The sequence below is a fragment of the Arachis hypogaea genome, chromosome 15 (assembly GCF_003086295.3).
Source record: "Arachis hypogaea cultivar Tifrunner chromosome 15, arahy.Tifrunner.gnm2.J5K5, whole genome shotgun sequence".
NCBI classification, from domain to species: Eukaryota; Viridiplantae; Streptophyta; class Magnoliopsida; order Fabales; family Fabaceae; genus Arachis; species Arachis hypogaea.
In genome coordinates this window covers 106,619,511-106,646,412 of record NC_092050.1, presented here as the reverse complement: position 1 = coordinate 106,646,412, position 26,902 = coordinate 106,619,511, and the positions used below count along the sequence as shown (strand labels likewise).

General features: G+C 35.8%; 1 pseudogene; it reads right to left on the bottom strand.

Annotated features, from left to right (window-relative positions):
* Positions 1-2,056: 2,056 nt before the first annotated feature.
* Positions 2,057-26,902, bottom strand: part of LOC112748673 (protein SRG1-like) — a 79,197-nt pseudogene continuing 54,351 nt past the window's right edge.

Sequence of the window (26,902 nt, the reverse complement as noted above, 5' to 3'; positions counted from 1 at the left end):
GTAAGGTGGTAGAGTTATTTGGAATTTTAAATCAACTAATAAGGTTGAACAATTACCCTTTGTGCTCCCAAACAGAAAATGTAATTGGACTCAATACTCATTCTGATGTCGACGTCTATGAGAAAAGAAGTAACAGCATTTAAACCCAACTTGTCTCTAATACCTTTAGTTTGTTGTTAATGTTGGAGATGTATGATGAGCGGATATTTTATACGCTTTTTGACATCATTTTCATATAGTTTTTAGTAGTTTTTGTTTAGTTTTATTGAGTTTTTATAGGTTTTAGTTTTAAATTCACATTTTTTGGACAATTTCAGGTATTTTCTAGCTGAAATTGAGGAGTTGGAGCAAAAGTCTGACTCAAAGACAGAGAAAGCACTACAGATGTTGTTTGGATCTTACCTGTCTGCATTCGGAAGAGCTTTTTTGGAGCTACAAAATTCCAAATGGAGCGCTTTGAATGGCTATAGAAAGCTGATTTCCAGGGCTTTCCAGAAATATATAATAGTCTATACTTTACTTTGGATTAGAAGGCCCAAAAATGGCGTCCAACGCCAGCTTCCTGTCCCCTTCCAGGCGTCCAACGCCCAAAGAGCAGAGACCAATGTACAAACGCCTAAAGAGGACCCCCTAACTGGCATTTCACACCCAAGAGACCTCATAGCATGTGGATCTCATCAAAGCTCAGCCCAAACACTCACCAAGTGAGCCTCAGAAGTGGATTTTAACATTAAATAGACTATTTTACCCTTACTAGTCATCTGTTTAGTATTTAAGGGATTTTATTTTTGTAATTCAGACCTTTAATCACCATATTCGCATATCATACACGTTTCATCATTGTTTTTTACTTCAGTATGAGTTTCTAAACCTCTTAGGTTGAGAGGAGGAGCCCTGCTGAGTCCTATGAATTGATAAAAGTATTACTATTTCTTCTTCGATCTGTGTTTGATCTATCTCTAAGATGTATATTCAATCTTCATCATGGTGAATAGGATGATCTGACAAATCAGCTCTGTTCATCACATTAAGACGAACGTGCCTGACAAACACCTGCGTCTCCTTGGGTTCGTGTGAATACTTGGAAGGAAAGCACGAGCCAACAGCTATGTTTATACATCTCTTAGAAGGCTAATCCACGAATTCATTGGGGACTTCTCGAGACATCAGTTCAGCTGATTTCTGGGGAGATTAGGATCTCTGTGGTAGAGGCTAGAATCCATAGATGCAGCATTCTCTGATCCAGAAGACCCGACCTTGTCTGTAGCATTTTCAGTAGGATCATAAAGGAGAATGGACTGTACGCGCTTCACCCTCAAGTAGAGATGGATCCGCACTAAACCTGGGGTTCAGATCCGAAGGAGTATTGGCAGCTGCTCAAACCAGTGTCAATCACATATATCTTGCCATAGAAGAAGATCATTCACAAGCAAAGAAGACAGTAATACCAGAGTTCATTCAGAAAGACAAAGCAACTCCGATTCTCAACTCAATTCCTTTTATTACTTTAACTTTATTACAATTCAGTATTCCTTTCACAACTTCTGAGAAATGTTATGTTTATATCACTGATAATCCAACTCCTTCTGATTCCGCCTAACTAAGACCTGCAAGACAAGCATTGCTTGTTTCAAGCTACAATTCTCATGGGATCGACCCTAACTTGCTCAGGTATTATTTGGACGACCCAGTGCACTTGCTGGTACTGCTGTTGTACGAACAATGTAAGGTTTGCGTACACGCGCACCAATGTATATTGAAGGTAATTCCAAAAATATCATTGGCCAAATTTCTTTATTGTTACATTTTATAAAGTTGAAGTGACTACTTATTTTTTAAGTAGCCTCAAATTAATTACTACAAACTACTATTTTTCTAGTCATCAAATAATCCACTTATTTTGAGCTATTCTTGGCAATACATGGATTGCAAAAGTCCATGTTAAATGAACACAGCCAAATAATCACTATTACTACATAATAATTCAAAAGATTAGAGGGAAGTAATCAGTACTTGCACAATGTTAATTGGGTAGTTTATGATTGACTAGTATCAATTAGATTCTCATGATGACATCGATGTAAGATTTGCCTTGTAGCTTGCGCGAAAAGAATCCTTTGTAATAATAATCAGCTAATCCAATGCTTTTAAACATTGCAGGACTTTCAGTATAGTGACAAGGCTTGGTGTTGGCCTTATAATTTTATTCATTTCAGGCCTGTGAAATGTTGCAATGGAAATCCTCTTGTTTTCTGAATTAACTGTTGCTAGATGTTCAATGCTCCGGCGATAAATTCCATTATTCTATATCTGCCAAATCGTTCATATGAGAGATGCAAAAGATTGTTGAAATATTTACACCACACACATAATATACCGTGTGAGAGAGAGATAGCGAGAGTTTTTTTAGAGTAAATATTTTTTTTATTTATTGACCATTTGTTCGAGAAATGAAATATTATTTTATAATTCAAAAATTTTTAATTAGTTTTCAACTATTCAATTTACAAGTCTAAACGAACTCCTGTAAATAATAACCTGCTAATGTGTCAAGAACCACTTAAATAAGTTAGTAGAAAAGTTGGAGACTGATAAAAAATTTTGGAATCATGGAGTGACAGTTTATCTTTTGCACAAATGATCAAAAACCAAAAATAGTATTTACTTTTTTTCTATCACATACCTGTAAAAGGTCTCCGACATTTATGATAAAAGTATTGTGAAGGGGTTTGATAGGAATAATCCATGTTCCATCTTTTCTTATTTAGAGGCCTTCCACTTCTGTGACTTGGAGAAGGATGGTAATGGCTTCGGCATCAGAATGAGTATTTAGGCCAATGACATCTTCTGTTTGAGGACAAGGAGGATAGTAATTCATCCTCATTCATTAACCTTCATTTTCGAATAATGATAGCGTTTCACTTGATTCTATCTTCAGAGTTTTAGTCATAAGCTCAATAATTATGACAGATAATTTTTTCAGTTCTCCACAATAGCTCCCTAGATTATCTCTCGAAAGAAAAAGGTTTTCATGAGTTATCTACATAATCAGTCAGTTATATATAAATAAGTAAAATTTTCTTATCATAAGACAAGATTTGTTGAATTTTTGCCTATCTAAAAATTGGAAATAGGAAAAAACACAACTTTTTTATCCAACTTCTGTCTCAACATTTTTGTATTTTCTATAAAAAAAAAGTTCTACATCCAAGTCATAACCCTAACCAAGTCCAACCAAGTATCTATAAGAATAGAGCTCTACTTTCAAGTCATAACTCTAACCAAGTTCAACCAAGTATTTTAAATTCACGTGCGCATGCTTCATTGCTGTTGCTTCTTCTTCTTCGTTATCTTTCTCTTTCGTTATCATCATCACCAACAACACCAATATTTTATTAACATCTTTATTGGTTCTGATTTTCTTTGATGCCATCATTAAATAATTTCGGTTAATTTCTTAGTTTAATTGAGGTTCATTTGGATCCAGAAATGAATTGGATGTATTTTTTGTTGATGATTGAGTCTTTTTGACTACTTGTTCAAATCTGAACTAATTTCGGTTCATTTATATATTAATTGAGGTTCACCTTATGCTGTTGATAAGTATTGACCAAATTTTTTATTCTTTAAGTAATTTCAATTCATTTCTTAGTTTAATTGAGGTTCATTTGGATCTAGAAACGAATTCGATGTGTTTTTGTTAATGATTGAGTCTTTTTTACTGCTTGTCCAAATTTGAACTAATTTCGATTTATTTGTGTGTTAATTGGGTTCATTTTATGTTGCTAATAAGTATTGACCAAATTTTTTAGCAAAGAAAAATAAAATTATTCATTATCATTTTATTCAATTACATTAGATTTCATTCAATTTGTGTTGAAAGTCATCCCTATAAGACCTAGAACTTTTAAAAAGTCTTATTATGAACTAATTTTAAATTATAAATTTATTTATTTACAATTTTAATTTTAGAAATTATTCTATTGAAGATAATCAAAGGCAGCTTTGATTAATTCACTACAAGATTCAAGCTAATTTGTGGCCGTTTTTTCTGATTTGTGGGGGTTTGAAACCCCCTCTAAAATTTGAGATGCCACGAGTTTATTTGTGGCGGTTTTGTAGAACCCCCAGAATATAATTTAGTGGCGGTTCTTTGTCTACTATGTGGGGGTTTTGAGTTGATTATTTTGGCAGTTTTTTTAAAATTTTTGTGGCGGTTTAAAACCCCCACAAAAACTGAATTTTCAAAAAAAAATTTGCTTCAAACTGAACGGTTGCAAACAATTTAAAATTGAAACTAAACCTATTTGAAGGCTATAAACTACTATTATTGATTGAAAAAATTACATCAATCAAACTAAAAATTATTTAACTTTAAAGAAATTAGTAATTAGTATAGAATTAACAAAAATTTAAACAAATTACATAAATTAAATTGGTATGAAATAAACACTTAGATCAATCAAATTTACATATTTTTATATGATCTGACAATATATAAAATGATAACAGATAGTAACCCACCACAGCAACAAGAAATGCGGCCTTAAGATTGCACAGGCTTCACAGTAAGCTCTATTTGTCAGGAAAGGGAACCATCTGCTCATGTAAGAAATAAATAATACCAATGAGCAGAAAATAAGCATTAACTTCAAGTAAAACCTATACAAAATACAAATATAGTAAAAAAAGCATGCTTCTATAAAAGATAGAATCCTCATTCTTCTGAGAAACCCTTCACATGAGTTGTTCTACGCCATCCTAAGGATCCCTTCTCCTATAATAACTCTTCAGCATAAAAAAGTAAAACAAATTATTGTGACTTGTTTCAAACAAATTGATTTCATAAGGAAATCTGCTAGATGGCTTTAATTGCTAGAATTACATGCCATGACTAGTATTTTTTTTTAGAAAACTTACTTTCTTTCATCAATATAAAGATAATAGAAAGAAGCACATTCTAATTCTTTGATCTTACCTACAAATTATTGTTGGCAAGATCTAGCATCTAGAAAGAATAAATACAAGAGCACCTCTTGTTCGGGTGTCTTTAAATGTGTTAGAATTTCAAAAATATAAAATTTATTAGTATTTAAGTAGGTTTATAGACAAGAAATTTTAAAAGCAGAAGTGTGGTAAAACTAAAGATTAAACAAGAATGAATAGATGGCAAGGAAAACCTGCAATGCTCACTTGTATCCCCGAATAAATATCTAATGTCTACAGAAAATTCATACTTTTTTACCCCTAATAATAGGAATCTGTAGCAAGTACTAGAAAAGCAGATCCAACCATTTTCTTAAACCACCTTCTGAAAGTACACGGTAGAGCTAACAGCATATTAGAAATAATTTAGATAGTATTTGCTACATTGTGTTGATCAAAATCTAATAAGAAAAATTATTCATCACAACTATTGCTAATAAGGAAGATACCGCTTCAAAGAAAATTGAACAATACAGGTTATGACATCAATCATAGCAAAAAGTAGACTTAAAAAAAAGTACCAGAAAATGAGAGTGAAAATGTGTTTACAGGGTGGAAATGATTGAACAAATCATCATTCTCTTCTTCCAGCTTCTGCCATACTAAATACAAGGTGGAGAAATCAAACAAATTACATCAATAATTTAGGTAACAAATAACCATTCTGTTCAAATAAAAATTGAATAATTCATACAATCAACTATTTATATTACTAAAAGGATGAAACTCATAAATTGCATGATAGAGAATTTCAAGATGGATACCTAGAGTTGTAAAAAATATTTTCACAACTTCATCTTTGTTCATATATAATTGTAGGCACCTTTCTATCAAATTCTATATCTGTAAACAAATTTTGTTTTAAGATTTTATATATATATATATATATATTTTAAATTAGCTTCCTAACAAGCTAGTAGGGTTTCCTTACAAGCTCAATGTCTTGGCGTGAAACTTTCTTTCCATCAATAATAAAAATCATAAAAACCTAGAAAAGAACGTAAAAAAGAGCTCTAAATATCATAATCAATTAACTATAAAACTCCAAACTATTAAACTCAAATGGACAAGCAACCCAGAACTGAATAACAGAGCTTAATGCAGCCAATAATATATGCAAAGACCAAGTAGTAAAAAAAAAGAAGAAAAAAACAACATACAGATCAAGCATCCTAATGAAGATGCCTATTCCATGAACTCCCAAGATCACCAAGTCCCGAAACTCTGCTCCCATCAGTAACAACAATCATAAAAACCTATAAAAAATGAAAAAATAGAGATATAAATATCATAATCAAATAACTATAAAAATTCAAACTATTAAATTCAAGTCGACAGGCAATCCAAGAAACCCAAACATAGATTGGGAAACCTAGAACAGAATAACAGAATAACAACAAGAAAAATTCATGAATGAGTTCAAGCATTAGCCTATGCTATCTAAAGAAACGAATAACAACAACAAAAATTCTATTCATCACAATTTCAACGTGAGTGAGTCCATTAATGTGAATGTGAGTCACCTTATAATTCAATAATTCATATATAAATAAATAAATCCCTTTTACTTCTATACCATATCCCAATAACATGACTATAAGTAACTAAAACCCATCCTCAAAGAAAAGCAACGGAGCACTAAAATTATATGCTCTTTAATGGAATAAATTCGTATAATTGAGGTCTTTAGAGAAACGTTTCATCTCCAACTCCGTACCTATTTCGTGGCTTAGCATTCATGTTTGGACTCATTGCAATGGCATTGATGCTTCTAGCATTTCATGTTTGGACTCATTGGAACATTTCAATAAAAGAAACCTCAAATGTTCCAATGAAAGATGAAAATCGAGCACGATGAATTCAGAATAAATGATAAATAAGGGACAATGATTTTATCATACAATTTCAGGAAATCCAAAATTAAAATACAGATGCACCAACATTAATCGGTTACCATTAATCTATCTCAATTCCTAATTTTCACAGCACAAACCCCAAACCAAATAAATCACACCAAATAATTTAACCAGAAATCCCTAGATTTCTATCAAAGATACTAACAATAGTTTTCAATGGGGAGCACCTCTGTATAATAAATCTTCCAAGATAAACAACAATCAAGAAAATTTCGGAGTTTTTAAATCAAGTGGATTCGCAATCAAAACAACCCAAACAAAGATCAATAAACTTAGAACTCAATAACAGATCTTAATGGAACAAAAAATTTAACCAAATAAAGATCAAGAATAAAAAATAATCAAAGCAACAAACTAGCACAAAGCAAATAGGAGGAAAGTATTGGCGCATACCAATAGAGACGGTGTTAAGAGGCGGCAAAAAAGCACAAAAGACATGCAGCAAAGAAGAAGCAAGAGAAAAAGAAGGAGAAGATGGTGCCATTGTGGATAGGGAACAGGCTGACAGACCCCGAGCATCCACAGATGCAACCTACCAACGAAAGCCACATTAGACTCAAGCTTTAGATCTAAGAGAAAAAAGGAACTGAATTTAATTACACATGGAAAAAAAGCAGCGAAAAATTCACCTGGACAAGCTATGGCAAAAATAACTCTGGAAAAACCAGCACCTGTTCCAATGTCCACGAGGCTAAGCTTCTCATGTGACGGCGCGCCACCGCAGCACGTGCGGTAGCAATCCCTAAGAGGAGGAAGGATCGCAAGCGAGTCCTCGACGTACCTCTCCATGACTTCGTTGGCGTCTTTGACTGCGGTGAGATTCATGCGCTGCAGTTGAAAATGCAGAAATTAAGTGTTAATGTAGTTGAACAGTTGAAAGAATTGGAAATTATGCATTAATGAAGTTATTTCACGTAAATGAAGGAGACAACACATTGACGTAGAAGCTTGATGGCGACAACGACGAGGACATGAATGGCAGCAACGACGATGAATGGCAGCAGCGACGAGCTTACTCTCCCTCTGATCTCAAACACTACGGCGAACTTGATGGTGACAATGGCAAAGAGATGCGGCAAGTAGATCTAGGGTTTCATTAGATCTCACTCTTCTTCCTCTTTTAATTTTTTGGACAAGTTTTGTTTGGATTGAAATTGGTTTGGGTTTGATTTGAGTAGATTAGGGACTCTATTTGTTTGGACAAATGGGCTCAGAAATTTAAACTAGTATTAATCAATGGGGGGTTTCATATTTTTCCATAAATAAAATATGTTATGGAGGTTTTCTAAAACTTCCACAAAAAAATCCCATAAACAAGAAGAAATCCTGTAGTAATTGGATTTAAAATTAGTTAAGGTTTTTATCCAAACTCTATAATTATGGATTATTTTCCTATTTACAATTTAAAGTTTTTGAAATTCAGAAATAATGAGGTTTGACTATTTAAATTAGAATTATATATAATTTTACAATTATTGAGTTATTTTCTATATTTAAATTATAAAGTTAGTAGTTGTCAAATAATAAGAATTTCATATGATTTAGTTTAAATACTTTATATTTTCATAATTCAATACTTTAGGTTTTAGGAATAAAAGAAATTAATTATATTGTTCTTATATTTTCAGTTAAAGTATTTGATTGAGAATCAATTAGTATTTTTATACCACAAATAATATTTTAAAGCAATGTTAGAGATTAAATTAGTTTTTCAAATTAATACTCTATATTCTAATTTCATTAAAATTACCTTACTCAAATTAAACCCAAAGTCAGCAATTCAATACACACCCTAACCCTAATTTTGACACAACACACTCCCTCACACACACTCACCAAAACCGTACCCGCCCTTACCCCTTACCCAACAGCAGAACAAAAAAAAAGGAAAAAGAGAAGAGGGGGAGAACCGGAGAAGGAAGAGAAGAGGAAGGAAGGGAGGTGGGGTCAGTGGGTGTCACTGCCACCGTCGCCGTCGTCGTGTCGCCACTAAGAAGTCAGAACAGAGGAGAGAGAGAGGAAGTTTGCGTAGAGAGACAGAGAGAGCAACACCGAGAGGGAGAGGTCGCTGCCATAGTCCAGCTCGCGCCGCCATCGCGAGGAAGGCCAGAACCGAGGGAGAGAGAGAGCCGCGCGAGGAGGAGGCATCGCTGTCCCGTAGAACCCGCATCGCCGTCGTCACCGTTGTCACCGTCGAGGTCTTCATCGTCGCCATCCATAGAGGTTCACGAACAGAGGGAAGACGCGCCGTTTTGCCCAGAGCCGCCGCGGAAAGGGTCGTCGCTGTCAAGCCCAGCCACCATCGCCACCGTTAATGCCTCCATTTCGCGCCGTCAGATCTGTCGCCGTCGCCAAGTGACAGACAGAACGCGCATGAAAAGAGAAAGGGTCACAAGGAGGTTTCGCCGCTGTTGGAACTCCGCTGCTGCTGCTGCTATGGCCACCGCGCCTCTGCCGCAAAGAAACGCTACTACCGCCACTGAGATCCACTGCCGGTAAGGGTTTTGAGTTTGGTTTTTGTTCCTTTTGAGTTTTCGGAAGCTTTATCGTCACTACATGTTTGTTACAGTTGCCATCGCCAGAGTTCTAGTCATCGTTATCCCTTAGGATGGCTGCCGGGGCTGCCGCAAAACCGGTTCAGCGACCGCCGCTATTTCATTTTCTTATTACAGTAAGTATTTCTGTTTCGAAAACCCCGCGATAGTATTCTGTGACGTGTATTAAAGCCTCTCCGATATTAATGTTTTAGGAGTTAGTAACTGAGGTTGCATATTGTGATTTAAAGATGTTTATGCTGTTGCAAAAGTGTGCAGGGCTGCGATTTGAAGCTACCGTTGATTTCGGATTGAGAGAAAAGATTCCGTTGACGCGTTAGGTTTATGATTTCGACTTGTCAAGATAGGGGCTTTTTACAAAAATCAATTTATTTTAAATTAGAATTGTTATAATTGATATGATGAGCGAAATACTTTTCTGGTGATTATGTAAGTCTTATGGATTGTCTAATCTGTCTTGGATGAATATGGTTGTCTGTTTGATTTAGAATATTATTTGATGTTGTTAACTGGAGATTTCTGATTGGTTTAATTTGAAATGATTTTAATATTGAAAGTCTAGATTTTTTTTTATTGAAAAACTGATTTGGTCTTGAACCCGTTGGAAAGGGTTGAGAATTGGTTTATTTGGTTGGGACTCGAAAAAGGGTGGCAAGGTCCAAGTTTTAGGAGAGATGTTGCTAAAATTTCTATAAAATACGAGGCTTTGTTTGAAACATTATTTTAAAAATAATGAATTATGCTTCGAATTAAATTATTGATGAATGAATTATGTTTGAACTTTTTTTATTAAGAAAATAATTTTATTTTGAATGTAATTTTTTTAAGAAAAAGAATTATATTTTAATGTCGATTTAAAGATGAAAATTCTTATGTTTTGGAACTTGATTTAATTAAACAGATTCGGAGGAGTTTCGGTGGATTTAAAAGAAACTCGAATTTCGATTGACTAATTTCACTTTACAAATTTTTAGGAAAAGTTTGAAGTATTCTTTGAAATTTTGATTTAGCAAAACTAAAACAATTTCCGAGCCTTTGAAAACGCTTCAGATCTAAGAATGAAATTGAAATTGGTTTTCAGTTAAATGATTTGGTTTTGGTTTAAGTTAGTTAGTTTTGAAATTGGTTCGAACTATTTGGATACATGACTTGGTTTTGGTTTAAATTCTATTTTCCTTATTCAAATCAAGAAGTTAAGGTTTTTGAGGTTTTCAATGAATTTAAGAGAATGAGTTAGATTATTCTCCCCTAAAGTCTTGAGACTATATTGAGGAATTTTATTACCAAATCCTGATTTAGAAGGAATGATTTTGATGACTTTTGGAAGAGATTTATAATTGATAGGATCTTGAAGTTGTTTGGAGTTTCGAAAAATGTTACCAAAGAAATGGATTTTTGGTTTTAAAGGAAATTGATTTGAGGATTTGGAAATTGATGATGAGTTTTGAAACTTGGAAAGGGACGATGGACTTGTTGAGTATTGAAAATGTGCCCGTCAAGATATCCGTGGGTAAGAATCATTTTTTTAAAATAGGATTTCGAGCCTGATTGATTGTGAAAAGTGTGCCAGGCACTATATCCTTGGAAAGATAGTGTGCAGGGTACTATATCCCTGGGTTGAATTATGATGGATAACCTTTTCTGCTGCAAGAGTGTGTCAGGCACTATAAACTTGGGTTACGCATGTGCGTATGCCTGGCACTATATCTGTAGGTCAATAGTGTGTAGGGCACTATATCCCTGGCATGGCAAAAAAGCTACATCCGAAAGGATGTGTCGGGTTGGAATTTATGGACTGACAAGTGATATCACGAGCCAATAGGATAGACATTCATTATATGCATCTATGTGACATTGTTTGAATGTGCATATTGTAATTAGTTTGCCTCTATGAATAATTATGTTTAATTACTAATTGCTATACTTGATGTAATTACTTTATTTGTGTTTGAACCTCTCTACTTGTGTTTGTAACTGAAACTGGTTTGATTGTAGTGAATTGGATGTTAATTGAGTTGTTTGGGCCTGAGACTGTGTTTGATTATGTGATGGGTCGGAGGCCGTGATTGTTTTGTGTTTTTGGTTTAGTAAAGTATGAAAAATCAAATTGGTTCAGTATAGACTTAATGAACTTATACATGGAACAGTTTGGCCATCATACTGTCTAGGAAAACTTTTAATATTTGATACGAACGGTTTTGGATTTTGAAGAATAAATAGATTCCTCTTTTAAAAAGGATTTCAGATTTTGAAAAGACACATAAGACGAACAACGATCACTGTACCTTAAAACGATTTTATTTTACGTATCTTATTATAGCAATTCTCTAACCTTATAGTGAGAACCAGCGAGGATGGTGTTCTCACTTCCCTACAGGTCTTTTCTCTTTCAGGTTATGGGCAACGAAGTTCAGAAGAGTTTATTTCTTTTCTAATTAGACGATATTTTTGTATTGCTTTAGTATTTATGTTTCCCTCGCTTTTAACTTTTCATAATTTGTAAGAGGGATAGGATTTGTTTTATATAAAGCTTGTAAGTTAATACTATGTATATGTATGTATATGGTTGTAAGTATGGATTTATGTTTTGTTTTAAACAGTCTTTTGAAAAATACGGTTTAAGTTTTAAACATGCTCATATTTTAAGAGTCATCGTAATACCCGAGCTATCAGAGTGGCGTAGCCGGAAGCATGACATTTTGATAGTTAGGGTGTTACAATCCTAACCTTTGGGACAAATTGTTTATCGACAACACTCCTAGTTTGCAAATGAACCGAAATATTATTATAACAACACCATTGTGTAATAACAAATGAACCAAAAATTGTGCATTCTATAAACTCAAAAACTCCTGTAATTTCGGTGCATTTATGAGTTAAATGTATCGCAATCACTATCTAATTTCGGTGCATTTGGTATCGTTATCCTTCACAATTCAAAACTCTTCTTCCTCCTCCTCATCATCTTCCGCTTCGTCTTCTTCTTTTTACACCTTTTTTTCTTCACCTTCTCCTTCTTGTTTCATTTTCTCAAAATTCTTCTTAATTTACTTTCTTGATAGGAAAAAAACAAAAAAAAAAAGAAAAAAATATGAAACAGAAAAAAGAATAAATGACCACAATAATATAAAAGAAGAGAAGAAGAAACAAAAATAAAACGTACCAACAACATCACGAATAGAAGAAGGAGGAAGAGGCACACGAAGAACAAATGCAAAGTGAAGCGGATTTTATTTGCGTTAGTGAAGCGCATGTGTACATGCTACGTATAATGAAAGTAATTTTTGTTAAATTTAGACCAATTTGATTGAATTTAGTTGCCAAAAATATTTAAATGTATAGTGTTGGGAATAATACACCATTCCCCCTTGAGAAAATACCTTTCACAGAGAAATAAAATAGACACAATCACAACACAAGAATTTAACGTGGAAAATCCCATTTACTGGAGAAAAAAAACCACGGCCGTTGTCAAATGACAACCAGAGAATATCACTATGTGAAACTTGTTACAACACATAGACTTCTTTCTTTCTAACACCGGCACCCCAGTACACCCACACTCTCAAAGCAAATATTTAACTACACCTCACAACACTCTCTAATCTAAGAGTATAGAGGAAAAGAAAAGTCAGATACAAGCTTTAAGTGTTTCCGACTAGTGCAAAAAATATGGAGAACTTAGCCTCATATTTATAGCCTAGGCCACCCACTCCATTTGCTATCCTAAGCAATGTGGGACTAATTCAACCAAATCCTAACATATAGTAGCTCTCTATAAAAATAAAATACTTATGAAACACATCTAATCAGAGTGGGAGACAAACCTAAATGATTTCGGAAAATTAGAAAATAAGTAGGGACTCCTTATAGATAACAGAAAAGTATTAATGTAGAATAAATCTGTCCAATCCAACTTTTGTTCCTCGGATACAACAAAGAGTTGACCAAACCCCTCCAAAACGCCACGTTTCTGCCATAGTTTCCTTTTCTCTTTCATAGGAAGGTTGAAGAACTCTTGCACGCCTATTGATAAACCCCAATTTTGTAGTTTATCTTGTGTTGAATTTAGGAGATTTTATCAACTTTTCTCACATTTATTCAATGAAATAGCATGGTTTTGTGAATTTCTCCTAATATGTCCTTAAGGGTAAAAACATGCTTTTTAGGCCTTAAAATTGATAATTTTAATTCACTTTAATTCCATTCGATGCCATGGTATGTTTGTTAAGTGATTTCAAGATTAGAAGGCAAAGATTGGGTAGAAGGAATGAAGAAAGAGCATGCAAAAATGGAGAATTCATGAAGAAATGAGGATTTGCTGAACTCAAGGCCAAGCGCACGCATCACCCTTGCGTACGCGTGAGAAGGAGATTTGCCAGCGACGCGCACGCGTCACCCATGCGCACGTGTCATCCACGCGCACGCGTGATGTTGGTCACGTGACTCACTTAAGGGCAATACGCTGAGGGCGATTTCTGAGCTCAAAGAGGCCCAAATCCAACTCGTTTCTGATGCTTTTGAACCCAAGGATTGCAAGGGAATAGCAGGGAGTCATAGTATAGTTTTCAGCATATTTTAAGGTGGAATTCTAGAGAGAGAGGCTCTCTCCTCTCTCTAGATTTTTGGGTAGTTTAGGTTAATTCTTCTTAGATCCAAGTTTTAATTCTTGTTTTGATTTCAATTCTCTTTATATTTTAGTGTTCTATTGTCTTAATCTTCTTAGTTTCTCTTATTAATTTCTTGTTTTGCTCTCTTTTATGTTTATGAACAATTGTTGGATCTCAATTTTTTCTCATGCAATTTTATATTTCTATGTCTTTTGATGTTTACTTCACTTGTTATTGTTGATTTCTTGCATTTGTTAGTTATAGCTTTTATTAATTCTTGCATTTTGTGATATTTACTTTTATTGAACTCTAGGTGTTTGTTAACATGTTTTCACTAGTTTTAGAGTAGTTTTCTTTACTCTTGGCCTACGCTAAGGGAATTGAGTAACCTTGAGTCATTGGTTCTCATTGAATTGGTGATTTGAGAACCCTTAGTGGTCAATTTGATAACCATTGACACTAGCCTACTACTAAGTCAATTAGTAGCTAGGTTAGGACTTATGGATTGATGTTGATCAAGCCTATTTGACGTACTTCAAGCATTGAGGTAGACATTGTACGTACTTCAAGCATAGAAGTAGACTAAATGGGTTGGTCCCTCATAATTGTCAATACATGGTTTGTAGACAAAGATGGGTAATCTCAATTCCTATGCCTAGCCAAGAGTTCTTTCCCTTTCTTTATTAGTTCTTGTCAATTACTTTCTTGTTATTTACTTTTCTTGCCAACTACAAATCAAACCCCCTTTGTTCTTTCATAGCCAATAATTGATCACTTTATTGCAATTTCTTGTAAGATGATCCGAGGTTTGAATACTTCGGTTAATTTTCATTGGGGTTTGTATATGTGACAACCAATTATTCAAATTTGATTGTGAGGATCGAGTATCGGTTTGGGCTATGCTCACAATGAAATTATTTGGTTAAATTCCAAACTGGTATAAATCCTCACCTATCAAATTTTTGGCACCATTGCCGGAGAATTGCAATGGTGTTATATTATTGGCTATTGTGAATATGTTCATATTGTGAATATCTTGCTTTTTGGTTATTTCTTGGTTTTGCTAGTATCTAGGAGTTTGCTTTCTTTATTTCTTATTAGTTTTTATCTTTGTTTTCTCTTTTCACTCTTAATTCTCACCATTTTGGCTATGAGTGTGGTTACAACTATGTTGTAGGAAATGAAAATTACAATAACAACATGCATCAAGGATGGAACAACCAAAGATGGGAGGAGCCTTAAGGATTTTATCACCCTTCTTGGCAACAACCTTCCGAAATATTCTATGAGCAAGAGCTATTCCAAGATGCATACTAATCAAATGGCTATGGTGGACCCCCTTGTAATTATCAACATCCACCATCATATACCTATGAACCCCCTCCACAATATAGCCCTCAACCATCACACTCACAAGCCTCATACTACCAAACACCTCTATATGATCCCAATCCATATCCACCATGCCAGCCATCTTGTGAACCATATGAACCATATGGAGAACCACCACAATTCCAACCTCAATATTTTCAAGAACCACCACCTCCATACCATTACCAAGATGAACCACCTCTCATGTATGAGAACTTTCAACCACAAGATGAATTTTCCTTTCTACCACAACCTTCCATGGAAGAATATCCATATCCATTGGTCCAAGAGCAACACGATCCTACTTATGCTAGCCAAGTGGAACAAGAGTCAATGGATCGGCTTCAAGGAAGCAATGGATTGGCTTCAAGCAATTATCCGTCAAAAGAAGTAAGAGGAAGCCTAAAGGATGAACGAAGCTATCGAGGCTAACCTTGCCAAAATTAAAGCCAACTTGGACTCATGGAATTCATACCGTAGACAAAGCATCTCCATGGATGAATATGAGAAATCAACCGAAGAGTGGAGCATGAAAGAGATTTTAGAATCCCAACATGAGTACAAAGAGATGGGATGTATCTTGCAACAAGTGGAGGAGGAAGAGATTATTGAAGAAGAAGAAGTGGTTGAAGACCTAGGTAAAATTGAACAAGTGGTGGAAGAAGTTAAGCAAGAAAGCTCCACCATTGAAGATGATTCCACACCAACCAATGTTTCTTTTAGAATTGATGAACCTCCCTCATTGTGTTATGAAATTGATGACAAGGAGGACCGTGCACAACCTCCGACACATGGTTTAAGCAATGAGTGGTGTATAGAAGAAGTTGGTGAGCAAGGAATTGAAATAGAAAAAGCTTGCCAAGAGGTGGAGGTAGTCAAGGAAGAGTACAAGGGAGTGGAACTTGCAAGATCATTGGAACCACCCCTTCCTAAGTTACCATCCAACACAACATTCAAGTGGGTAAAATCCCTATCCCTAAGCTTTACTTTCTCACTTGAATATGGTTTGCTTAAAATGGATGGGCAACTTAGAGCTCTTTGTAGAGTTAAGAGTAGGAGAATATTGTGCAGTGGTTGGAAAAATAATGTTAGGCTCATTAAGGTTGAACCCTCAAGGCATAGGTCCCATGGTTGGAAGAGTGCTAAATTGTATAGGTTTAGGAGGAGAATTTGGTGCTCTAATGAGAATTCTATGTGCCTACCACCTGAATGGAACAGTGATGACCAATTAGAAGACGGGTGTGAAAATAAGATATGGGATCCCAGACCACAATATGAGGATCAACTTTGGGAGCTCCAAGCTTGTGAAGGACTCCATCAAGACTTGGTGCAACTCATTGGAAATCTTGGAGCACAATGGAGGACCAAGCATTGGTGGGAGTTCCAAGAGGAATTCAAGAACAAGCTACCTTGACAAGGAGCTTCCCAATTGTCCAATTGAAGGACTTAAACTAAAAGTGCTACGTGGGAGACACCCCACCGTGGTAACCTCTTTCCATTCTCTTGTAGATATAATCAATGAATGAATTGAGTTACCATTTGATGCACATAAACTTGTTATGCTACGATTTAGGAAATTGCACAATCGGCAAAATTCCTTCCGGCAAGTGCACCGGTTATCGTCGTCAAGTAAAAACTCACAATAGAGTGAGGTCGAATCCCACAAGGATTGGTTGAGTGAGCAATTCGGATTAGAAGTGTGTTCTAGTTGAGCTGAATCAAGATTTGAGATGAGAATTGCGGAATGTAAAATTGGCGGGAAAAGTAAATGACAAAAAAATTAAATGGCTGAATCTTAAATTGCATGAATTAAAGAGCAGAATGTAAATTGCTGAAATTAAAAGGGAATGGGGGTGATTGCAAGAATTGAGTTGCAGAATGTAAAGAGAAAGTGGAAATCAGAAATGGGGAATTCATTGGGTTATAGGAGATATTGAGATCTCCGAATCAAAACATGTTTATCTCTTCCTCAACCAATGCGTTCATTGAATTTTGCTTGGCAATCTTATATGATTGGATCCCAATTCCTTGGCTCAACAATGCTCTCTAAAAATAAACAAATTCCCAATCCCTTGGTTTAAATGTTCATAAGAAGAGATGATGCTTGATCACTGATTATACCACACAATTTCATGAACCACAATTTGGTAGGATTACATGTCACAATATCCATCCAAACCCCAATCCAATCCACTGTGAGAAAGCTTCTCTAGCATGAATCCTCCATTCCTTTCCCAAGGCTCCGAAGGATTCCAAGTATGAGTAGTTTCTTTCCCAAGACAACTACTCAATGGAATTAGATCGAGAAGCTTTCTAACAAAATTCAAGAGAAAAGATTGAAGAAGAAGATAAACTATTATTGATTCATTGAATTACAATAGAGCTCCCTAACCCAATGAAAGGGGTTTAGTGAATCATAGCTCTGAATTCAATTACAAAGAAAAGGAAAACTAGCTAAAAGTGAAAGTAAAAGTCTAAAGTCCCCATCAGGGGCTGGATTCCCCTTCAATCCCCCCCTTCAAATGCAAAAACTAAGGCCTTTAAATAGGCTCCCTAAATTACAAAATGAAAATGAAATTCAAAGCAAATTACAATCAAATGAAAATAAACTATTCTAGATGATTCTTGTGGCCTTGATTTGGTGTTGTTGATGGGCCTTGCTTGCTTGAAGGGCTGAGTGACATAATTGATCCAAAAAGGATAATGATCCATTAAACTACACTCAAATGTTGCACCCCCTTTCTTGAGTCGTCATTTTGTTCTCTTGTCAACCTTGCCAATTTGATGCCAAATATAGACTATTATACCTCGTTGGAAAGCTATGGATGTCAGCTTTCTAACGCAACTGGAAGCACCTCAATTGGATCTCTACAACTCGAGTTATACTCCATGGAAGGTGAAGAGGTCAGCTGGCCTGATTGCATGTTGGTACTATGCTCTTCTATGCACATTACGGGGCTGTTTTCTCCCTCAATTTTTAGTATCCACCATGCATGCCATATATGCTTGGAAAGCTCCAGATGTCTTATTTCCAATGCATTTTGAATCACCTCATTTGGAGTTTTGTAGCTCAAGTTATTTATGTTTGAAGAAGGCATGGTCAAGCTGTTCCATATAACACGTTTAAGCTTCAGTTTAAGGTTAAACTGAAGCTTAAACGTGGATAAAGGAAGGGCAGCCCTGGAGGTCGAACACGTTTAACCTCCAGTTTGAGGTCAAACTGGAGGTTAAACGTGGAAGCTTAGAATGGTAGCCCTGGAGGTGTCGAACACGTTTAACCTCCAGTTTGAGGTCAAACTGGAGGTTAAACGTGGAACTCCTTCCTGAGTGGCATTATTATTCTGGCGTTTAACCTCCAGTTTGAGGTCAAACTGGAGGTTAAACGTGGAAATGCTTCTTTGGTGAGACCTTCCATTCTGGCGTTTAACCTCCAGTTTGAGGTCAAACTGGAGGTTAAACTTCATTTCCAGCATTTCTTATCCTTCATGATTTTTGGCGTTTAAGCTCTAGTTTAGGCTTAAACTGGAACTTAAACTCCACATGTGATATTCAAGCTTCCTTTATTGATTTTGTTGCTTCCTTGCCTAGCCTCTTCTTCCCTGAAATCATCCAAACAGTTGCATCAAAGTCTTGCTAAAATTCATGAGAATTCTTCCATTCATAGCATTCAAGGAATATAACTAAAAACTCATGGAATTTGCATAAAAATCTTCATGTTTGAATGATTTAAGACAAGCATGACTATTTGGCCAAAATGATTACTTAAGGCTCAAGAAAATGCATAAAACAACTAAAAATAAAAGAAAAAGGCTAGTGAAACTAGCCTAAGATGCCTTGGCATCACAACACCAAACTTAATCCTTGCTTGTCCCCAAGCAAGTTCTGAATTATTGAGAAGAAAGAATGAAACAGAAAGTAAATTCATTAGCCATATCAGTAAGTAATTGACATTGATTAATGGGGTGTTCATGCAGAAAGTTGTTGCAGCATCACTTTATTGTTTCTTAGGTAAGAAAGTCACTTTTTATGTTTCCACTAAAACACTGCTTATGGCCTCTTGTTATTCACATATCCTTGGCAAGTTTCTTTTCTTTGTTTTTCTTTTTATTTGAGCTTATTTGCTCCTTGTTGCTCAGTGTCATGTGTTGCTCAAGCCTTTGGCATTTTCTTTTTCTTATTAGTGCACTACACATATCCACTACAGGCATTTTAGTTCACATTTCTTCTTGAGACATTGGTGCCCAGCACCTCTTTGTGTGACTAAATGTTTTGTATTTAGGTTGCTCTTGATAATGGACTTTTGGTTGATAATCCCGGGTTAGTTAACCCAAGTTACCAAGTGTTGAAACACTCCTCAGAACCTATTCATCCAAGCATATCCTTAATACATAAACACCACAGGCATTTGTCTCAGAAGTTCAAACCATTGGTGCCTAGCTTATTTTCTCAATTTTTTTGCTTTTTGGTTGCCCTTTTTCAGTGGCTTTTTCTTCTTCTTTTTCTTTCTTTTTCATGGCCAAAGACATTTATTCATCAAGATCCATAGACAGCATCCTAATTTCCACTAAAAGTGACAATTCTAACTTTATTTCTTAGTGAGCTGACTATTCAATCAAACATGCATACCACCACTTAATCTTATTTGATTTCTTACCAAATGGAATTGAGTTACTTTTGTTCAAACATTTCTTTTATTTTATGGAAACAGAACAAGCATGGCAAGCATACATTTAAGCAAGTGAAGTTTATCCAGACACTTAGACTATCACTTATTTGGAAATTAAACAAACAGACAAACAAAAACTGCAATGACTCAAACTTAAAGCAGGGGTGCATGCAAACTTCCAATATCAGCAATTCAAAGTACAAGCAATTAAGTGACAATACAACCTTTTAGCATCTTCTTTGTTGTTCAGCATCCTTCCTAGCCTTGGTGTTCTCTTTGATGATGATGTATATTCCTTCCATGAGATTGATTGTCTTCCTGCAAAGCTATTAGAAGTTGCTTGTTCCCCAAGCACTTTGGTTAGCATGCATGTATGTTTGTAGGCCTCTGAACTTAGATTGGTGTGTGAACACCAAACTTAGTTCCTTGCCATATGCAGCAATTTGGATCATATGCAGAAAACCTCATGTGCTTTTATTAAGAAAATAACTATGAACTAGAAAAAGAAACTATGAACTAGAAATTAAACTATTGTTTAAGTAGTTTCCCTGATTGGTTGGAGCTAGTGACTAGTCATGCTGAGGTAGAAATGTGCTTTTAATGAAGTTTTTGGTGGAACACCAAACTTAGAATCTCACATTCACCCTTGAATTGTTTTGGTGTGCAAAACCAAACTTAGCTCCTTGCAATACAGATAAATCTACTTAACTCTTTTATTGAAATAACTAGAAAAGAAAAACTACCTTTGGTTGGGTTGCCTCCCAACAAGCGCTTCTTTAACGTCATTAGCTTGACATGCTGTTCTTGACTTTCTTCCTCTTCCTCCAGTTTGTTAAGAGGAATGACTTCAAGTGGATAAAGGAGCTAGTTAGTGCCCCTTGTTGTGAATGCTTCTTTCCAGCAAGCTTTCCCTTGTGATTGGCTTGAGTGAACTTGCTTGTTGGCTCAGGAGTTGGATTGTTCTTCGACCTTCTCTTCTTCATGGATATGGTCCTTTGTTTCTCGGTCACAATCCTCATTTTGGTGCTTGTTTCTACTGCCTTCACATCCTTGATCTCAGAACTTGGTTGTTGTTGGACAGTTGGAGTATCCTGTTCATCAAAAGCTTCCTGAATTTGTGGTTCAATGAACCCTTCCTCTTTGCAACTCTCTGTGTCATTGGAGTGTGATCTCCCTTGATTGACTTTCTCCCTTTCTTGTTCTTCTGATTCCTCCCTTGGGTTTGCCATGGTCTCACTAGAAGAATTGTGGGTAGGGATTTGCTTTGATAGATATCCAATTTGTGCTTCTAGCTTTTGAATGGCAGCACCTTGATTTTGTAAGTTGGATATCAATTCTTCCTTAAAGCCTTTCAAATCGGTTATGTCTTGACTCATGGTTGCAAGCATTCCTTCTATCCTGTTTAATTGATCTTGAAATTGTTGGTTCGGATTAGGTTGATGAGGTTGATTATCTTGGCTGTGATATGGTGGCTGGGAGTATGTGTTTTGTGTGGGTTGATAGAGTCTTTGGTTGGCGTGTTGGTAGTGGTATGACTCTTGTGTGTAGTGGAATGAGTCTTGTGGATAGTGAAATGAATTGTATGAATTTGAGAAGGAATTTTGTGCTGAGAATTGCTCAAGTGATGAAGAATTTGGATATGTAAAACTAGGAGGTGAGGTTGGATAATTCAGAGGTGATGGCTCTTGATGAATGGGGTGTGAATAAGTGAAATCTCTTTGGTTTTGATCTTCCCAGCCACAACTTGAGTAGTGTTCAAATTCACCAAAACATGGACCATTTTGTGGCTCTGGGAAGTACCCCGTTTCCTGTTCCTGATACTCCCACCCACCATGAGCATAATAACATGAATCATTCTGTGGTGGTGGAGAGTTTCTCATGGATTTTGATTGACCAAAAGATGATGGATACTCCTTTCTTTTTTGCAATGTGCTTAGTCTCAAACAATACTCATCCAAAGATAGTGGAAATCCCATAGTGAGGCAATATCACAAACAGCTAGTGGTTAGTATGCTAACAAGTGAATAAGCAAAGAAAACAAATTAAAATCTGCAGAAATTAGCAGTAATAAACTGAAACAAAAACTATTAACAAAAGAAAAGAAAAATTGCTCAATCTAGTTAACTTCCAATTTGAGAATTGTCAATCGAAAACCAATCCCCGGCAACGGCGCCATAAACTTGATGCACATAAACTTGTTATGCTACGATTTAGGAAATTGCACAATCGGCAAAATTCCTTCCGGCAAGTGCACCGGTTATCGTCGTCAAGTAAAAACTCACAATAGAGTGAGGTCGAATCCCACAAGGATTGGTTGAGTGAGCAATTCGGATTAGAAGTGTGTTCTAGTTGAGCTGAATCAAGATTTGAGATGAGAATTGCGGAATGTAAAATTGGCGGGAAAAGTAAATGACAAAAAAATTAAATGGCTGAATCTTAAATTGCATGAATTAAAGAGCAGAATGTAAATTGCTGAAATTAAAAGGGAATGGGGGTGATTGCAAGAATTGAGTTGCAGAATGTAAAGAGAAAGTGGAAATCAGAAATGGGGAATTCATTGGGTTATAGGAGATATTGAGATCTCCGAATCAAAACATGTTTATCTCTTCCTCAACCAATGCGTTCATTGAATTTTGCTTGGCAATCTTATATGATTGGATCCCAATTCCTTGGCTCAACAATGCTCTCTAAAAATAAACAAATTCCCAATCCCTTGGTTTAAATGTTCATAAGAAGAGATGATGCTTGATCACTGATTATACCACACAATTTCATGAACCACAATTTGGTAGGATTACATGTCACAATATCCATCCAAACCCCAATCCAATCCACTGTGAGAAAGCTTCTCTAGCATGAATCCTCCATTCCTTTCCCAAGGCTCCGAAGGATTCCAAGTATGAGTAGTTTCTTTCCCAAGACAACTACTCAATGGAATTAGATCGAGAAGCTTTCTAACAAAATTCAAGAGAAAAGATTGAAGAAGAAGATAAACTATTATTGATTCATTGAATTACAATAGAGCTCCCTAACCCAATGAAAGGGGGTTTAGTGAATCATAGCTCTGAATTCAATTACAAAGAAAAGGAAAACTAGCTAAAAGTGAAAGTAAAAGTCTAAAGTCCCCATCAGGGGCTGGATTCCCCTTCAATCCCCCCCTTCAAATGCAAAAACTAAGGCCTTTAAATAGGCTCCCTAAATTACAAAATGAAAATGAAATTCAAAGCAAATTACAATCAAATGAAAATAAACTATTCTAGATGATTCTTGTGGCCTTGATTTGGTGTTGTTGATGGGCCTTGCTTGCTTGAAGGGCTGAGTGACATAATTGATCCAAAAAGGATAATGATCCATTAAACTACACTCAAATGTTGCACCCCCTTTCTTGAGTCGTCACTTTGTTCTCTTGTCAACCTTGCCAATTTGATGCCAAATATAGACTATTATACCTCGTTGGAAAGCTATGGATGTCAGCTTTCTAACGCAACTGGAAGCACCTCAATTGGATCTCTACAACTCGAGTTATACTCCATGAAAGGTGAAGAGGTCAGCTGGCCTGATTGCATGTTGGTACTATGCTCTTCTATGCACATTACGGGGCTGTTTTCTCCCTCAATTTTTAGTATCCACCATGCATGCCATATATGCTTGGAAAGCTCTAGATGTCTTATTTCCAATGCATTTTGAATCACCTCATTTGGAGTTTTGTAGCTCAAGTTATTTATGTTTGAAGAAGGCATGGTCAAGCTGTTCCATATAACACGTTTAAGCTTCAGTTTAAGGTTAAACTGAAGCTTAAACGTGGATAAAGGAAGGGCAGCCCTGGAGGTCGAACACGTTTAACCTCCAGTTTGAGGTCAAACTGGAGGTTAAACGTGGAAGCTTAGAATGGTAGCCCTGGAGGTGTCGAACACGTTTAACCTCCAGTTTGAGGTCAAACTGGAGGTTAAACGTGGAACTCCTTCCTGAGTGGCATTATTATTCTGGCGTTTAACCTCCAGTTTGAGGTCAAACTGGAGGTTAAACGTGGAAATGCTTCTTTGGTGAGACCTTCCATTCTGGCGTTTAACCTCCAGTTTGAGGTCAAACTGGAGGTTAAACTTCATTTCCAGCATTTCTTATCCTTCATGATTTTTGGCGTTTAAGCTCTAGTTTAGGCTTAAACTGGAACTTAAACTCCACATGTGATATTCAAGCTTCCTTTATTGATTTTGTTGCTTCCTTGCCTAGCCTCTTCTTCCCTGAAATCATCCAAACAGTTGCATCAAAGTCTTGCTAAAATTCATGAGAATTCTTCCATTCATAGCATTCAAGGAATATAACTAAAAACTCATGGAATTTGCATAAAAATCTTCATGTTTGAATGATTTAAGACAAGCATGACTATTTGGCCAAAATGATTACTTAAGGCTCAAGAAAATGCATAAAACAACTAAAAATAAAAGAAAAAGGCTAGTGAAACTAGCCTAAGATGCCTTGGCATCACCATTGTAGGTAGTTTTCTTAATTTCTATACTCTTTACATTGCTTTGATTGATAGGTTATTTGTTAAATTCATGTTTTGATTAGAACAGTTATTGTTGAATTGTGTTTTGCTTGAAGTGTAAGTTGTGTTTGTATTGTACTTGAAAATTTTCAAAAACTAAAAGAGTTGTTATTAACTTTGAATTCTGGTTGCTTGAGAGTGTTTGTAGATTAAGAGAGTGTCTTGTTTCTATTTTAAGTGCTTTAAAAAAAACGGCGCACCACGCTTACGCGCACGCGTCGTAGGCCCATATTAAACTCCTGGTACAAAAACCAGAGAGTTGCGCTGGAGTGGTACTGGTTTTGTGCGAATAGCACAACTTAGCCTCACGCGTACACATGGGTGATGCCTGCGCGTCACCTGTACTTTCTGCGTTCCACGCATATGCGTCGCTTCTCCCTCCTGCTTTTCAGGCGTACGCGTGGACGAAGCGCGCGCGTCGTCTCGCGCCCTGTTCTCCCCTTTCTTCTTTCTCCTTCTCTCCTTCTACTTTCCATCTTCTTTCTTTTCTTCTTGCTTCTTCTCTCTTCTTCCTTTCTTACTTTCTTCTTCTCCCTCTTTTCAAAATTTCACTTCTCATTTTTCTTATTTTTCATTTTCTTTTGTTACATTTGCTTATTTTCATTTATTGTATTTTAAGTTTGTTTTTGTAACTTGTTCGTATTTCTTTTTTTTAAGTTTCCTATTTTAATATAGGTGTTGAATTCCCCCACTCAATTGTTGAGACTTTCTTGGATTCTCTTGGTGCTTCCTGACTTGTTTAATATTAGTAGGTGATGAAATTTCTAAGTCAATGCTTAACCTTTGATGATTCTTGCATCCTTTGTGTATTGATATGAACTTACATGTCTTTCATGACCCAATCTTTCTTGTTTGAACTTGATGCTCAACATGCTCTTCATGGCATTTACTTATGCTTTGATTTTACTCTTGCATCAAGTATTAGTTGATATGCCTTAGCTTACATTGTTTTCTCACTCACATGTTGTAGCTACCATGTAGTTGAGAACCTTACTCTTATTTGGCATTAGCCCCCGCCTATGTTCTATTTGCTTTGGTATATTTGTTGTAGGCTTTATTTCCTTTCTTTTTCTTTTCTTTTAGGCTGGCCACCGAGAAGGGGAAATGGAAAGGCTTCTAAATGGGGCAACAAACAAGTCCCTCCGTACAACCTTTTGAAGGAGCTCATCAGTTGTAGCAACCCATCCACCTTGCTCTTCTTTGCATGCATCGAGGACGGTGCAAATTTTTAAGTGTGGGGAGGTCGTCTGACCGACCTCCGTGGGTAACCACTTCCTTTTTCAACACCAATTCTTAATTTTCTTTGTTAGTTAGTTGTTGCATTGCATGATAGGTTGCATGTTAGTTAGAATTTGTGCATATTTTGCCACTTCTTTTTATGTTAGAATAACTTGGTTAGAGTGATGATTTATTTTCCAAGAAAACTATTTTAGGGCACCCTACCAATATGAAAAAAAAATTTCTGTGTTGAACTTGCTTGATGAATTAATCTTGGAACATGGTTTTTGAGCTAAGAACACAAGAATGTGAGTTTTGAGCCCAATTGTGTGGTTACATCATATAACCACTATTTTCCATTCTTGTGTGCCTTGTTCTCTTTCTATGATTGTAATCTTTGATTTGTTTGATTCTTTATGTCCATTATTCCACGTATGAATACATTTATATGATTGAGGCCATCATTTCATTTAGCTCACTTACCCAAATAGCTACCTTTCATCGACCATTGTTAGCCAATTTTGAGCCTATTTAATCCCTTTTGTTCTTAATTTTAGCACATCACTACACCTAAGTGAAAAATAATAAATATCCTTAATTTGGATCTTTAATTAGCTTATACTAGTGAGGGTGTGTATCATTTCGGTATGGGAAATTTGGAAACATTGGTTGAGGTAAAAGCATATTTTGTATTTTTGTTGAAAATTATAGAATTGGGTACATACTCATGCATTAAATATGTAAAACCATATGCACTGATATGCTTGTATATACTTTAAAGAAAAAAAAGAAAAAGAGAAAAAGAAAAACAATAAAAGGGGACAAAAATGCCCCAAGAAAAGTTCAATAATAATCAATGCATATGTGTTGTGAATCAAAAAGAGAATACATGAGTGTGTAAAAAAAAGTGGGAATCATGGGTAGCTAGGTATTGTATTAGAATTGTATAGGTTGTTATGTGTGTTGGTGAGAGCTTAGGTTAATCAAAGATTCAAATTTCAAGGTCACTTGACCATATGCATCCTTACCTTTAC